This window comes from Tachyglossus aculeatus, unplaced genomic scaffold, assembly GCF_015852505.1.
Source record: "Tachyglossus aculeatus isolate mTacAcu1 unplaced genomic scaffold, mTacAcu1.pri scaffold_67_arrow_ctg2, whole genome shotgun sequence".
NCBI classification, from domain to species: Eukaryota; Metazoa; Chordata; class Mammalia; order Monotremata; family Tachyglossidae; genus Tachyglossus; species Tachyglossus aculeatus.
In genome coordinates, this window is record NW_024045090.1 from 2,150,746 (window position 1) to 2,164,177 (window position 13,432).

General features: G+C 47.0%; 1 pseudogene; it reads right to left on the minus strand.

Annotated features, from left to right (window-relative positions):
• Positions 1-1,191: 1,191 nt before the first annotated feature.
• LOC119923905 lies at positions 1,192-10,151 on the minus strand (annotated as a pseudogene).
• Between the last annotated feature and the right edge of the window lie 3,281 nt (positions 10,152-13,432).

Genomic DNA, 13,432 nt, shown 5'->3' on the forward strand with positions numbered 1-13,432 from the left:
CTTCCCCACAGCACTTGTATATGTTTGTACATATTTATTACTCTATTCATTTTACTTGTACATATTTACTTCTGTATTCATTTCATTAATGATGTGCATATAGTATAATTATATTTATTCTGAAGGTTTTGGCACCTGTCTACTTGTTTTATTTTGTTGTCTGTCTCCCCCTTCTAGGCTGTGAGCCCGTTGTGGTAGGGACCATTCCTAGATGTTGCCGACTTGTACTTCTTAATCACTTAGTACAGTGCTTTGCACACAGTAAGCAGTCAATAATATGATTGAATGAATTAATTAATGACTGGAGACCCCTATATATAGAGTCTGGTCTTCCTAGGAGGACTTAATAGTAACTCGGGATCCCCTAAGGGAAGTAGTGACTGAGACCACCCTCAGAGTGTTAGCGGGGTGGCCCACGATGGCCCCCAGTTCCTTGTGATGGCTATGGACAGTACCCCAGGAACCGATGGGACAGAACCAACCACCCTGAGCTTATTGGAGTATTCGGGAAAAGGCTGGACTATTCAGATGGGAGACTGTCAGGTGCTTCCCAAGATGAGGGCAATATTAATGGAAAATGATAATAATAATAGTAAAAATAATACTTATCATATTTGTTAAGCTCTTACTATGTGCCAAGCACTGTTCTAAGCACCGGGGAGGATACAAGAGAATCATGTGACCGAGAAGCAGAGTGGCTCGGTGGAAAGACCATGGGCTTGGGAGCCAGAGGTCATGGGTTCTAATCCCAGCTCCACCACTTGTCAGCTGTGTGACTTTAGGCAAGTCATTTCACTTCTCTGGGACTCAGTTACCTCATCTGTGAAAAGGGGATTAAGACTGTGAGCCCCACGTGGGACAATCTGATCACCAATATCCTCCCACCAGAGCTTAGAACAGTGCTTTGCACATAGTAAGCGCTTAACAAATGTCATCATTATTTTTATTATGATTATGTTGTCCCACGTGGGGATCACAGTATTAACCCCATTTTACAGATGAGGTAAATGAGGCACAGAGAAGTTAATGAGTTGCCCAAAGTCACACAGTAAGTCATTACAAATCCTACACTCTACACTGAATGTCCCTGACAGGATTTCCCACTCCTTTTGTTCTGCCATTGCCATAAAATTGGGATTGAGAAAAACGATGGGTGAAAACAACAACAGCCTTGAACTAATGTACCTGAGATCATTTCCTCTTCCACCACTCCCGGGTGTTCCTGTCAGGCCGCAACAGGATTATGTAGCATTTGGGGATGAAGATGCAGCTGAGAAGCCCAGGACTAGAGGCCAAGCCCCAGGTGAGACAGGCACCGTATCCAAACTGATTATTATCTTTGTACCCTAACACCTAGTACAATGCTTGGCTTACAGTAAGTGCTTAACAAATACCACACATAAAAAAGAGCATTTTCCCCAAGGACCATTCATTCATTCAGTCATATTTATTGAATGCTCACTGTGCGCAAAGCACTGTACGAAGCACTTGGGAGAGTGAGTTCAACAATAAACAGACACATTCCCTGCCCACAAAAAGCTACAAGTCTAGAAGGGTAGAAAGACATTTACATAAATAAATGAATTACAGATCTGTATTTAATTACTCTGAGGCTGGGAGGGGGAAAGAGCAAAGGGAGGAAGTTAGGGTAAAGCAGAAGGGAGTGGGAGAAGAGGAAAGGAGGGCTTAGTCAGGGAAAGCCTCTTGGAGGAGATGTGCCCTCAATAAGGCTTTGAAGGAGGGGAGAGTAATTGCCCCTCAGGTTTGAGGTGGGAAGTTGTTCCAGGCCACAGGCAGGATGTGGGTGAGGGGTTGGTGGTAATCAATCAATCAATCGTATTTATTGAGCGCTTACTGTGTGCAGAGCACTGTACTAAGCGCTTGGGAAGTACAAGTTGGCAACATATAGAGACAGTCCCTACCCAACAGTGGGCTCACAGTCTAAAAGATAGGTAAGATAGGTGAGATTGGTAAGATAGGTGAAACTGAGACACGGTGAGGAGGTTAGTATTAGAGGAGTGAAGTGTGGCCTGGATTGTAGAAAAAGAGTAACGAGGTGAGATATGAGGGTGCAAGGTGGTGGAATGCTTTAAAGAAAATAGTGAAGAGTTTTTGTTTGATGTGGAGGTGTTTCGGCAACCACTGGAGGTTTTTGAGGAGTGGGTGACACGGCCAGAACGTTTTGGTAGAAAAATGATCTGGCCAGCAGAGTAAGTATGAACTGGAGAAGAGCGAGACAAGAGACTGGGAGGTCAGCAAGGAAGCTGTTGCAGTAATTCAGGCAGGATAGGATGAATGATTTAATTACTGTGGTAACAATTTGGATGGAGAAGAAAGGATGGATTTTAGCAATGTTGTGAAGGTGGGAACAACAGGATTTAGTGATGGATTGAATCTGCGGGATGAAGAAAAAGAAGAGTCAAGGAAATGCCAAGGTAATGGGCTTGTGAGACAGGAAGGATGGTGGTGCCATCTACAGTGATAAGAAAGTCAGGAGAAGGACATAATTTGGGTGGGAAGATAAGAACTTCTGTTTTGGACATTTTAAGCTTGAGGTGATGGGTGGACATCCAGCTAGAGATGTCTTGAAGGCAAAAGGAAATACGACGGCAGAAAGGGAGAGAGATCATGGCTGGAGATGTAGATTTGGGTACCACCCTCATAGAGGTGGTAGTTGAAGCCATAGGAGTGACTGCGCTCTCCAAGGGAGTGGGTATAGTTGGAGAATAGAAGGGGACCCAGAACTGAACCTTGAACAACCCCCACAGTTCGGGGGTGGGATGCAGAGGAGGAACCCATTAAGGAGCCTGAGAATGAACAGCTAGAGAGATAAAAGGAGAACCAAGAGAGGACAGAATCAGGGAAGCCAAGGTTGGATAACATTTCCAGGAGAAGGGAGTTAGGGAGTGCTTTGCCCTCGACCCCCCACCCCCACCCCACCAGCTCCAAAAATCTGGCATCCCAGGAGCATCTGTGAATTTCTCCACCATTCCCACCAGAACCTGTCCTGCAAGGACAATTGTCCAAGACCCTTGGACTCTTGGACCCTTGGAGTTGTGTCTCCAGAGCAGCTATGCACTGGACTAGGGATTATTTGATCCCAATATGCAGTGGTCTTCAGGACAACCAGGCAGGTGATGTCAGCCTTCTCTGTAAGAATCCAGCCTCGGGGAGGGAAGAGCCCTGAAGGCCAGGGGACAAACACCCCAGTGATCCACGGAGCATCCAGTCCTGACCTCTGACTCAGGTTGGCCACCAAATCCTTGCTGGATGTCCCTGACAGGATTTCCCTCTCCTTTCATCCTGCCATTGCAATAAAATCAGGGTTGGGAAAAATGTTGGGAAATAAGAACAACAGCGTTGAACTAATGTACTGGAGATCATTTCCTCCTCAAACACTCCGGAGGGTTCCCGTCAGGCCGAAGCAGTAACACGTAGCACTTGGGGATGAAGATGCAGCCGAGAAGCCCGGCACCAGAGGCCAAGATGGAGAAGATCTCCGCAGCTACCGTGGCCTTCCCCTTGGTGCTGTGCTATGCGGAGGAACGAGCCCCAGACGCTACAGAACACTAGCATGCTGAATGTGATGAACCTGGCCTCGTTGAAGCTGTCGGGCAGCCTCCTGGCTAGGAAAGTCACAGTGAAGCTCACCAGGGCCAAAACGCCCAGGTAGCCCAGAGGGCAGTAGAACGCAGTCCCGGAGCCCTCGTTACACGCAACAGTGATGAGTCTCGGCTCGGAGTGCGTGTCCACCTCCAGGAAGGGGGGAGCGGTGCCCAACCAGATCATGCAGATGTTCACCTGGACCAGAGAACAGGACAGGACTGTTGAGGTCGAGGCTCTGGGCCCCACCCACCTCCTGACCCTGCTCCCCAAGCTCGTGGTCCTGAAAGCCAGAACTACGGTGAAGGATTTTGCCAAGACGGAGGAGATGTCCACGGTGAACACAACCCCAAAGACCATTTGTCGAAGGAGGCAGGAGGCTGGTGTGGGCTGGCCAATGAAGGTCAGAGCACAGAGAAAGCAGAGCATGAGGGAGAGGAGAAGGCCATAGCCGAGATTGTTGTTATTGGCTCGGACTATGGGGGTCTCTCGGTGCTTAATGAAGATCCCGAAAACCAGGGCTGTGAGGAGAGAGAAACAGAGAGACGTGCAGACCAGAATCAGTCCCAAAGGTTCCTTGTGGGACAGGAAAGTCACCATTTTGTGGAAGCAGCCATCTCTCTCCATGTTTGATCATCAGGACACTTCACACAGTGCTCTGCGTCCAAAAGGAAAGAATCATTCAGTCACTCAATCAATCCATAGTATTCATTGAGTGCTCAGTGTGTGCAGAATGCTGTACTAAGTGCTTGCAGGAGTACAGTGCAACAGCATGGGTAGACACGTTACTTGCCCAGAAGTTCACAGTATAAAAGGGAACACAGACTGTAATATATATAAATTAATAAATAATGGATAGGCACATAAGTGCTCTGGGGTTGAGGGTGGGGTGAATATCAAGTGTATACAGCAGGAGGAAAAGAAGAACAAAGACTTACTACCCCTTATAGCACATATTTCCCTCCCCCAGGTCAGGGTCACAGCCCAAGTTGGGATTTTTGCCTCTACATCAAACCCGACCTGTCTGGTCTGAGAACTCTATCCTACCCCTATTCCCCAACCCCCCCCCGCCCAGTGCCTAGTTTGTGTTTTCAATCCCTTGCTCTCACCCTGCACTCACACCAGTCCATGGGCAGGGAACTGCTGAGGAAAGACACTTGGACATCTGTGTCTGTCATCAGGCATAGCTATCTCTTGTCTGCCTCCAGGCTTTACCGCTGCCTGTCTCTGCCTCCCCATGCCCCAGGTCTCTCACCATCTGGTTCGTTTCCACAGGCTGTGGGACAGTGAAACCGGTTTGGGGGCAGACTGTGGTCATGCAAAGAGCTGGGTCTCTGCACACACCTACCTGTCTGGTTGGAAATCTCCCCCTCTAGGCACCGAACACAAAAATAGCAGTAAATGGCCACCCCTTTCTGGGCAAGGTGTTTCTGAATCCGGGTCCACAGTTCCTGCTGCACCGTGAACGTGGAGCCTGAATTCTCATGACAGGGGACAGTGACACTAAGAGTGGAGTTCCACAGCCCCGTACCCACTTGAGTAATCCTGAGACCCTCCCACCCAGAGGCTTCCCCACAACCTCTCTACAGGTTTGAACACCAACAAGGGCAGGGCTACAGCTATCCCCTTCTCCACCTCCCTGCTTTTCCTCCTCCCTGCTCAGAGTCTGGGGCTGCAGGGGACCAGGGGGACCAAGTCCCATTTATAATCCATAGAGAAGGTCACCCTGAGCCTACCCCAGGGTCAAGAATAATTTCCAGACATCCCTTCCTCCTCCCACCCTTGCTCACTGCAGGAAGGTTTCTTTCCCCGACCTCCACCGCCACACACCCCTCCGCCCCAACCCGACAGCATAAACCTTAAATTCTTGACTGTAATCGGAAAGTTGTGTCTGAGAACCCGTGCCAGGAAGGTGCAAGGTTCCGAATAGATGAATACTGAAATATTTTCATTTATCTTTGGCCGTCTTGGGGCTGCCATTCCACTCCTGGAGACCTCACTGGGGAAATTGCTTTGAGATTCCCAGTTCACCAAGCTTGGTTACTGTGATCACCAGTATGTGATCTCACCGTGACTATGTGGGGATCACATTCCTAGGTGACCTTTTGGCAGGGTGACACAGCCATAACCAACTCTAGCCCTTGGAGATGACTAGAGGGAAGCCATGACAGTTCAGGCCTCTCTCCACATGAACCCCCCTCTGAAAGAGCCAATCCCTACCTAACCTAGCCCAAGAGATGGCCAAGCAAAGACAACAACAATTACCATCTTCCCCTCCAGGACACCAGGGACACAGCTCTCATGGTGATCTCTTCATGTCAGGCTGTATGGGTTTAAGGCTCAGCTGAGGCTCTTCAGCATCAGTGGCACTCACCGGACGGCTACATTGCATTCCCCAGAACCCTATGCCACGGAGAAGCAGTATGGTGTAGTGAATAAAGTACAGACCTGGGAGTCGGAAGGTTATAGGTTCTAATCCCATCTCTGTCACTTGTCTGCTGTGTGATCTTAGGCAAGTCACTGTCTCAGTTCCCTCATTTGTGAAATGGGGATTGAGACTGTGGATAGGGACATGGAATAGGGACTTTGTCCAACCCCATTTACCTGTATCCACCACAGTGCTTAGTACAGTGCCTGGAACAAAGTAAGCACTTGGGAAATACTATTATTGCTATCATTATTATTATTAGTAGTAGCAGGGAGCAGTCTGGAGGGAGGGCACTAGGCTGGCATCAGATGGCATCATATGACAGGGGAGAGAGGACCGATACCATTTTGAGTTGTAGCTCCTCCCCTTCACCTCGGGATTGGCAGAATTAATAGGACCCCCCAAGCACCTCCACCTGGGCCACTTTGAGTGTTTAATTGCCCCTGATGTGTCTGACTACAGTTCCCTCTACCCCTTTTAGTCTCAGATCATTCTCCCCTTGAGGATCAAGGTCAATGTTTCTTTACCACCTAAGTATTCTTTTCCAGCACTAGTTACAGTGCTGTGCATACAGTAAGCACTCCCTCAATACAATCATTACTAGAAGTCTGGGGACAACTGCCCCAAGAAAGCTGGGAATTCCCATTGGCTGTTTACCTGAGAGGATCCCCCGGGCCACATGACTATTGCTTCATTAATGAAAACATCTTGGCCAGGGGGTGCCTGGGGGTCCACCTCCCCGACTATCACCAACTCACAAATTCTGTTGGAAAAGATCACAAAGTTCAGAATCCCAAATTTTCCAGTATATCTGTGGTTCTCATTCAGAATCACTGGTTCCCCCGCAGGGTTGTCAAACTGGACTTTGCTCAGAAACTCATGGAGCCGAAATGGATAAAAGGAAGCACTGGAGACTCCTGACTCCAGGGGAGGTGAGATTAGCTGCAATGGAGATTGATGTGTTCAGTTGGTTGTTTGATGGTACAGTGCTTAGTACAGTGCTCGGCACACAGTAAGCACTCAATAAATCTGATTGAATGAATGAATGAATGATAGAACTTGTTAAGCACTTACTATGTGTAAAACATTTTTTCCAAGTGCTGGGGTAGGTGCAAGTCATTTAGGTCATACACAGTCCCTGTCTGGCATGGGGTTCACAGTCTTAAGTGGGAGGCAGAACAAGAATTGAATCCCCATTTCATAGTTGAGGAAACTGAGGGACAGAGAAGTTAAGTGACTTGTCCAAGATCACACAACTTACAATTGGAACAGCAATTGGTAGAGCTGGGATTAGAACCTAGGTCCTCGGACTCTCAAGCCCACACTCTTTCCACCTGGCCATCCCGACAGTTGGGTCAGTGATTCAGAGGTTGGTTTTGGATGGCCAAATTTCCCCTATGTGACAACTGAAAGTCAGCATGACTTATTGGAAAACTAGGGCCTGGGAGTTGTAAGGCCTGGGTTCTAATCCTGGCTCTGCCACTGGCCTGCTGTGTGACCTAGGGCAAATCACTTAACTTCCTATATCTCAACTGTCTCATCTGTAAAATGAGGATTCAATACCTGTTCTCCCAACTACTTGAACTGTGGGTCCCATGTGGGACAGGACTGTTTCTGTCTTCATTATCTTGTATCAACATTCCTGTTTAATAAAGTGCTTGGCACCGAGTAAGAATTTAGCAACTATCATTATCATCATGACTTCTGAAGGAAAGTGAAACTGGTTGTCAAAAAAGGAGACCAGGAGCCGGAACAGTCATCCCAAAGAGAGGTGATTTCTGCTCTCTCACCTTTGGCCCTGCTGATGGCTCTGCTTCTCCAGATCCCTCTTCTTCCCTCCCACCTCAGCCACCCATCCCAGGAGTCAGGGTAGTCTTTGTCTCTCCCTCTCCCTCTCTCTTGACATGAAAGGGAGAACAAAGAAGGTAACCCAGGGACAACTGACCTCCTCATGAGAGTATTCTCCATCTCATCCGTACATAGACAAGGAGGAGGAAGGGGAAGGGCATTGTTGTCTAACAATAAGGGACTGCCCCACCCCAGTACAAGTTACCCTGCTCTGCAGTTGGCTTGTGGAGATTGGGAGCAGGGAGCAGTGCACAGGAGAGACAAGGGCAGGGGTGATGACTGAGATGATGAGGATGGAGACATATGAAGCTGTGCTCTGTGACCACCCCCTAAACCCCACCACCTCCACTGGGACAGCATTGGTTATTCTAATGGATATAAATTTGAAGAACGCAGTACTCATGGTGATAGTCACCATCTGAGCGCATGGGTGGCTGAAAAGTCCAATCTCAGATGCATGGTCCCAGCCAAAAAGGCTCTCCCGTGTCATGTTCTTAAGTTTAACGTTTGCAGCTCCTAGAACTGTGTTCTCTTTTCCCTGAAATGGATAAACTACATCCTAAATCAGTATTTGCATCAATAATATTTGTGAATTTGAAGTTCTTTATTCAATCAATTGTATTTATTGAACACTTACTGTGTGCAGAGCACTGTACTAACGCTTGGAAAGTAAAATTCAGCAACAAATAGAGGCAATCCCTACCCAACAACGGGCTCACAGTGTAGAAGGGGGAGACAGACGACAAAACAAACTGAAACAAGTAGACTGGCATCAATTGCATCAATACAAAATAAATAGACTTGTAGTTATATAAATAGACAGATAATGTATCTACCAACTCTGTTATGCTGTACATGCCCAAGAACTTAATACAGTGCTCAGCTCACAGAAAGCATTCAGTAAGTACCATTGTTTAATTGATTGATTGATTTAGACATTCCGTTTTTGCAAGGATGTGTCTGGCTGGGCCAGTTGAAACACCACTGATTATAATTAAAAGAAACCAATTTTTATTGTCCGAACCGTAGCTACAGTTTAACCAGATGCCCAAGAGGGATTTCTTGCATTAAGGCAGTGTTTCTCCATTCCCCTACCTGCGATTTTATTTCAGTGCATGGATTTCTAGGACTTGGTCTCTGAACCCAGTCCTGTATATGTCAGAGGTTAAAGGATGAGGTTTCTCTGAAGGAGTAAGTTTCGACAAGGCCCTAAACTTCTTAACTTCAGAAGGGCCTTCCTCTTGTGACCTCTAGGCTGAAAGCACCTTGTGCACAGGGAATGTTTAGACCAACTCTGTTGTAATGTACTCTCCTAAATGCTCAGGACTATGCTATGAACAAAGTAAGCTCTTTATAAACACCACTGGTCAATTGATAGATTATGTTGCTCTCTATGGCAGTGGGAGAATATTACCTGCCATGGACGAGGCACCAGGTAGTCCCCATTTTCCAGAGATTCCAGGTCTGAGCTGGATAGGAAAAAGTCCTGGAGCCCCTGGGCCATGGAGTATATGGCATTGTACAAACTGTAACTCAGGGCAGAAATTGTCAGAGAAAAAATGTGCATAGGCAGCATCTCCGAAGAAGCATTTTCTGAGCATTTTCTTCCACACAGTTCAGGCAATGAAAAGGAACAGTCAAAGACAGACTCCCAGAATTCCTTCAAGATATTGGCTTCTGGATAATTTGCTGGTTTAACTGTCTGTAAACAATCTCTGAAACCAGGAACCTCTTTAGCAAGGTTCGCCAGAGTCAAAGTCCCATGAAAATCATATCTGTTTGTTTCATACATCGTGCTCAAAGTAACGTCCCAGTGAAAGATGGTGACCAAAGCCATCTTGGACAGTCCAAAAATCTCTATGACAAATCTCAGAAAGTTCAGGGACTCTGCATCCACATAGGCAGCCATTACTGAAGCTGATGTAGCCATGACACTGGAGTAGATTCCCCGGGCTGAATATAAGTTGAACTTTCCACTAGGGATCTTCTTGGTAAAAGCTGCACAAACAATGTTCCTGACCATCTCCCTGGTCACATCCAAGAGGAATCTCTCTCCTTTCATATCACCTGACACCACGAACCCCACCCAGGTCCAGCTGAAATGCACCATTAACCGGACCATCCCTCGAGGCAGAGAGGAGATCCTGGGGGACACCTGATAGAGAGATGGAAACTGTACCTTGTCACTCAGGATCGGGTCAAATGGGCCATAGGTGACCTGGATAGAGCACAACAGAACTAAGTGGGAGGTGTGAGAATGTAGCAAATCCATCAAAAGTATTTACTTAGCTCCTGCTTTGGAAAGCACACTGTCATACCACCAGGGAAAAGATAAAATAAAGGCAAAAAGCAGCAATACCTACTCTAAAAGAGGTTTTAGTCAATTAGTCCAATTTATTGAGCATTTACTGTGTGACGATCACTGGAAGAGTAAAATAAAACAGGGCTAGTAAGCATGTTTCCTGCCCACAGTGAGCTAACATAGGAGGAGACAGACACTGAAATAAATTATGGATATTTATATAAGTGCTGTTGGGAGGGTGGGATGAATGAAGGCTACAGAGCTAATCAGAAGGGAGTTGCAAAAGGCAGAAGGTGTAGGGGACAGGAAGGTTTATTCGGGGAAGGCTCCTTGGAAGGGATGTGGTTTCAGAGAGGCTTTGAAGGTGGAGAGAGTGATCATCTGAAAAATATGAAGGAGTACAGAATTCTGGGCCAGTGACAGGATGTGGGTGAGGGGTCAGGAGCGACGTAGACAAGATCAAAGCACATTGGGTAGGTTGACAGTAGTGAGGGAAAGTTGTGAGCTGGGTTGTAGTAGAAAATCACCTCTGTGCTGATGACACCCAAATCTACAACTCCAACCCTGATCATTCTCCCTCTCTGCAATCTTGCAGTTCCTCTTGCCTTCAAGACATCTCTACTATAGGATGCCCTCTTGCATTTCCTCCTGCCTTCAAGACATCTCTAGTAGGATGTCCTTCTGTAACCTCAAACTTAATATGGCTAAATAATAACTTCTTATCTTCCCACCCAAACCCTGTCCACCTGTTCACTTTCCTGTCCGTTGATGACACCACCATTTGTCCTGGCTCACAAACCCGTAACCGTAACCTCTCTCCTAGACCCCCTTCAGTCTGGTTTCCATTCCCTACACTCCACCGAACCTACCCTCTCAAAGGTCACCAATGACCTCCTTCTTGCCAAACCAATGGCTCCTACTCTATCTTAATCCTCCTCGACCTCTCAGCTGTCTTTGACATTGTGGATCATCCCCTTCTCCTCAACACGTTATCCAACCTAGGCTTTACTGACTTCGTCCTCTCCTGGTTCTCCTCTTATCTCTCTGGCAGTTCATTCTCAGTCTCCCTCATGGGTTCCTCCTTCCCCTCCCATCCTCTTACAGTAGGGGTTCCACAAGGGTCAGATCTTTGTCCCCTTACGTTCTCCATCTATACTCACTCCCTTGGTGAACTCATTCGCTTCCACTGCTTCAACTATTATTTCCACTCTGATGTCACCCGAATCTACAACTCCTCCCCTGTTCTCTCTCCCTCCCTCCAGGCTCATAACTCCTGCCTTCAGGGCATCTCCACCTGGATGTCTGCTTGCCATTTAAAACGCAACATATCCAGGACTGAGCTCCTTATCTTCCCTCCCAAACCTTGTCCTCTCCCTGACTTTCCCATCACTGTGGACAGCACTACCATCCTTCCTGTTTCACAAGCCCACAACCTTGGTGTCATCATTGACTCCAGTCTCTCATTGACCCCACATATCCAATCTGACACCAAACCAGCCTGTCTCACCTCCGCAAGCATCGATATTATCTGCCCTTTCCTCTCCATCCAAACTGGTACCATGCTGGTTCAAGCTCTTATCTTATCCCTACTGGATTACTGAATCAGCCTCATTTCTGATCTACCATCCTCCTGTCTCTGCCTGCTTCAGTCTGTACTTCACCCTGCTGTCCGGATTATCTTTCTACAGAAAATCTCTGGGAATGTCACTCCCCTCCTCAAAAATCTCCAGTGATTGCCTATCTACCTTCGGTTGAAGCAAAAACTCCTCATTATTGGCCTCAAAGCTCTCCATCATCTTGCTCCCTCCTACCGCACCTCCCTTCTTTCCTTCTACAGCCCAGCCCACACACTCTGCTCCTCTGCCGCTAACCTCCTCATTGTGCCTTGTTCTCGCCTGTCCTGCCATCGAGCCCTGGCTCATATCCTACCTCTGGCCTGGAATGCCCTCCCTCCACACATCAGCCAAATTAGCTCTCTTCCTCTCTTCAAAGCCCTACTGAGAGCTCACTTCCTCCAGGAGGCCTTCCCAGACTAAGCCCTCCCTTATTCTCTCCTCCTCCTCCTCTCCCTATCGCCCCCACTCCCTCCTTCCGTCATACCCCTTCCTCCTCCCCACAGCACTTGTGTATATTTGTACATATTTATCACTCCATTTTATTAATGATGTGTATATATACATAATTCTATTTATTTTGATGGTATTGACACCTGTCTACTTGTTTTGTTTTGATTTCTGTCTCCCCCTTCTAGATTGTGAGCCCACTGTTGGGTAGGTACTGTTTCTATGTGTTTCCAAATTCTACTTTCCAAGCGCTTAATACAGTGCTCTGCACACAGTAAACACTCAATAAATTCGATTGAATGAATGAATGAACCTTGACATTATCCCTGAAACCTCTCTTTCATTCAACCCACATATTCAAGCCCTCACTTCATCCTGTCAGTTCTACCATCACGACATTGCTAAAATCCACCCCTCCCTTTCCATCCAAACTATTGCAACATTAATGCAAGAACTTATTCTATCCTGCCTTGATTAATGTTATCCACCTTCTTGCTGACCTCCCTGCCTCCTGTCTCTCCCCATTCCACTCCATATTCTCCTCTGTTCTTCTCTACCATTTTGCTTCAAAACCGTTCTAACCATGTTTTCCCACTCCTCAAGAAACTCAAGTGCCTGCCCATCCACCTCTGCATCAAACAAAAAGTCCTCACCATTGACTTTGAAGCACTAAATCGCTTTGCTGCCTCCTACCTCGTCTCCCTACTCTCCTAATACAACCCAGCCCGTACACGCCGATACCTTCTCATTGTACTTTGATCACATCTTTCTCTCTGCCGACCTCTTGCTCACTTCCTACCTCAGGCCTGGAACACCCTTCCTCCTCGTATCAAACAGATAATCCCACTCCCTCACTTGAAAGCCTTACTGAAGGCACATCTCCTCCCAAGAAGCCTTCCCTGTCTAAACCCTCTTCTCCTCTTCTCCAACTCCTTTCTGTCTCTCCCTGACTTGCTCCATTCATTTATCCTCCTGTCTATCACGATTGCACATATGTATAGATCTGTAATTTATTTATTCATTTATTTGTTTATATTAATGTCTGTCTCCCCCTCTAGGCTGTGAGCTCATTATGAGCAGGGAGTGTATGTGTTTCTTGTATTGTACCCTCCCAAGTTCTTAGCACCGTGCTTTGTATACAGTAAGAGCTCAATAAATACAATCGAATGAATGAATGAAAAACAAGAT